The following is a 4362-nucleotide window of genomic DNA, read 5'->3' as shown; positions in this document are numbered from 1 at the left end:
GTTGAGAGTGGTGGAGAAGTGGTTCCCCTCCAAGGAATCAGGCAGTTCTTGTATAAGAAAGGAAAATGGATGCCATGTGTCAAAACTATAGATGTCTATTAAAAAATACAGAGTCTGGGTGTCTTGGATCTAGAATAAAATGAATTTTACTTTACAATGCAAAGTGACTATTCTTTAGTTTGCTGAGAGTCCTGCTTCTGTTTTGTTTGAAAATTATCCTAAAGTTTTTCCAAGGGAATCAAAGGATTTCCTCATAATGATATTGGGCAAATATTTGTATCTGCAGTGTGAATAGAGATTTGCAGCTGGCATATGTGTGAACAGCTTGGAATTAGTACAGCACTGATATTTGAACTGTGACTATTGTTAGGGCTCAGAAAAAAAATGCCCCAAAAGTTTGGCGCTTTGCCGTGCTGGAGACTTTGAAGTAAAACAGGAAAGAAAGCCAGAGAAGCTACCACAAAACCAAAGACTTTCTAACCTCCTCTTGTTTTTTCCCTGGAAATTCCTTATCTGACTAAAAAAACTTACCAAAAGAAGTGCAATTGTCTTAAAATCCTTTCCTTAGGAAACTTTATCAAAAAACTAGAAAAGACTAACAACCAGAGAAGAGACTGAAAGCCCATCAACATGCCAAGATAGACTTTTGATCTACTATTCTTTTTCTTTTAAAAAATTTTAGCAGGGTTTAATTGAGCAAAAAGCAATTCATGAATCTTGCAACCCCTGAATTACAGTAGTTTCAGAGATACTCCAGCATAGCCATATGGTGGAAGAAGATTTATGGAGAGAAAAAAGAAAGTGACATACAAAAAAATGGGCATGATGTAGAGAAACAGCTGGATTGGTTGCAGCTCAGTGTTTGCCTTATTTAAACATGGTTTGAACAGTTGGCCACTCTTGATTGGTCAAAACTTGGTGATTGGCACAAGAGTAGCTTACAGTCTGTTTACAAATCTAGTTAGGTTACAGTTCACTATGTCTGGAGAAACCTTTAGATTGAACTTAAAATATGTAAGAAAGTAGCTTTAGACCAAACTCATTTAATAATTCTCTTCTTTTGGTCATCCTTTCATCCTTGAGAGATAGACCAAGACTTTAGACATTGATATCACTCTGTCACCATCATAAATGTTCTTATTTGGTCTTAAATCTCATGGGGAAACAACAGAATGGTGGGTTTTGTGAAGTGGCAACAAGGACTTCAGATTATTACTTTTTAAAAGGGTTAGATTAGAGGGGACCCCTTCCCCATATTAGAATCTCCTTTTTACAGGAGAAAAACAAAACCTGGTCTGTTTTAGAATCTGTTTCTTTAAAGTTTCAGTTCTGTTATGTTGCATTTAGCATTAATGACACTGCTTTGGTTTGATCTCATATGCAGGAGCCTTGCTCATGAGCTCAGTGCAAAACAATGACCTCACATAATTTTGTTTTAAAATTCCCCACTTGTAGTCAGTTTCTCACTTAGGTGAGAATATGTCAAAAACGTAGGGCCTTACTGCTATTCTCAGTTACCATCATTTTGAGTTTTTGCCTTCATCACATCATTCATAGGTCATGGTGTTTTCATGGTCACACATTTCTTTGAGTTTTTTTCATTCCAGTTGACAAGAGACCTTCTGAAATTCTAAAGATAACGGCATTCAAAAATTTAAAACTTTCAAGAGGATACAACACACCAGGGAGACTACTTTTATGAATCTCAGGTGGATAATACTAGGAATTTGGAGTATGCTCCTACCAGGGTTCCCATAAACCAAAACCAATGAAAATAAATCAAAGAATGAGCCAGATAAAGTCTACTCATTTTAAACAAGTAGCCTGTTCATTAATTCATTACAACTGCATCTCTGTTATACCCACTGTATTCCTGCATATTTAATAGGAAGTATCAGCAACTGCACAGAAACTTTTGTTTAGCCAGAAAGTAATCTAAACATTCTATTACATTATTTGCCACAACTGTAGAGATAGTCTGTTGTATAGCCATAGCATTTACAGTAGAATCTGCTACAGAGCCTATTATGAGAGATAAATTTCTAATTATTGCCTCATTTACTCCAAACCATGAAGAAAGAGACCTAATAAATGATACTTATCCAGGAAAATGAAGGCCTACTGGCAATTTTCTCTTTAACCTATGATGTGGGCTAAGAGGAGTATACCAATGTTCTGTTTCAGACTGACTATAAAGCAACAAAGTTACCATTAAAATTTCTTACCCACATTACCTTTCATCTTCTATATGTCAAGGCATAAGTTTGTCCATGAGTAAGATTGGCTGCAAAATCCTTCACAAATAAAAGTATACCCATGAGTGCACATAAGAAACTCCCTTTTCAGTTGTTCATAGAGGCATAAGCTAGGGAAATAATTTAGGGATAAGAGTCTCATATTGCAGAAATGTGTTGATCTATTATCTTGGGGAAAAAGCTGTCCACATCTAGGATGCTGTCTTATTCTGGGGAGAAACTTCCTTGGTTAGCTTGACCTTATGGTTTCCAATGGGGAATTTGGAGATGCCCTTCTGAGTTATGAGATTATAAACCCAAGGTTCAAGGTCCCAAAGTTTAGCTGCAGTCTGGGTTGCAAGGGCAGTCTTTCTGCAGTGTTAGTCTCAGAATGTCCAGTTTCTATGTTCTAGGCAGTGAAGGGCTTGATTGTCCTCACTCAGTAAACAATGAAAATCTTTCTTTACCTAGTGAAACTGCACTTTGGCATAATGCATTAAAGCCTTGTAGCATTTGCTCATATCAGAGTTTAGAAATGAAAGATACATGAGGTTTTATTTTTAGGTGTGGAGGCCTTCCAGTGACTTTTATAAGAGGTCAACTTATGTTGTCCACTCTAAGTGGATCTGATTGTAATCTATCTGTAACACCTTTGATCAGGGAAATCCAGTCAATTCAGTTAACTTTTCCTAATGCTATTGTATGTGGAATAATTTATTTAACTGTTCTACAATTTGTCTAGTGAAACAGATACTTCCATCACTGAAGATTTCTCCAGGAATGCCCCATGAGGAAAAATGCATTTTCTAATAACCATTTAGATACCGTTATAACATCAGCCCTTTTGTGTGGGAAAGCTGTTATACAATCAGAAAACATGCATTGAAAATGACATTTGAATGTAATTTCTCTATAAATATTAAAATGGTCCATCAGATAGCAGAAATGTACCTATTTGTTGTCTTCCTAGGATTATGGGTTTGAAAAACAAAATTTTGATCATAACAGTCACCACCACCACCCCCACACTCACATACTTAAATATTTAATTTGAATTGTTTTATCTCTTCCATTATAAGACATGGAATGCAGAACTTTTGAAGGGCTAGCAGCTTTCCAGGCTTTCCATGAGCCTGGAAATTTTGTCTTCGGCCTCTTAAATACCAATTTTGTTTCTTCAATTTAGGTGTATAGGACTGTTTATTGATTGGTTGTCATGGGGAATTTGACTTGAACCATGGAGTTAATTCCGATTGCATATGTAAAAATTTCAGTACTGGCTGATTTAGCACAAAAATCTGGTAAAGAACTTTCTTAGTATTAAATTAATTTTTGTCCTGTTTGGTTTAGCAGTTTTATAAACCAGTCTCTTCATTACAGTTCTGAGAATTCTTACCCAGTTGAAATTATATGATCTTAAAGTTATCAGAAACTTATATTCAAGAGTGCTTGTCAGGCTGTGTGTGGTGACCCAAGACTGTAATCCCAGCAATTTGGGACATAAGGCAGGTGGATCACTTGAGGCTTAGAGTTTGAAACCAGTCTGGCCAACATGGCAAATCCCCATCTCCACTAAAAAATTAAAAAAATAACCGGGTGTGGTGGTACATGCCTGTAATCCCAGTTGGAGCTGAGGCACAAGAATTGCTTGAACCAGAGAGGCAGAGGTATCAGTGAACAGAGATCATGCCACTTCACTTAAGTCTGGGTGACAGAGTGACACTCTGTCTTAAAAAAAATTAAAAAAAAATGCTTGTTAGAGTTCTTTCATAAATCTCCTTGAAGACACCATACTCTAGGACTTTACTTTCTTGTCACACTTTTAGAAACAGCATCAGAATTAAGCAATTAACTATGGAAATGACTTAAAATGAGCATAAAGACAACTTACAAAGAAATTTGATTATTTCTATGGCCTACAATAATTTAACATAATAACAATAATTGTAAGTGATAGCATATACCCAGATATATCAGAATTTTAGGACTCCCATACAATATTGAAACATATATTAATAGCATATTCATAAAAATATAACTTGAAGTTTAAACATTAGCTGTTATTTGACAATGTTTCTCATTTAATTTAACATATCATATAATCCTGTTTGTCTATTTTTTTTTTATT

This window comes from Callithrix jacchus, chromosome 4, assembly GCF_049354715.1.
Source record: "Callithrix jacchus isolate 240 chromosome 4, calJac240_pri, whole genome shotgun sequence".
Taxonomy (NCBI): domain Eukaryota; kingdom Metazoa; phylum Chordata; class Mammalia; order Primates; family Cebidae; genus Callithrix; species Callithrix jacchus.
The sequence above is the reverse complement of the archived record's forward strand: the minus strand, read 5'-3'. Positions refer to the sequence as shown.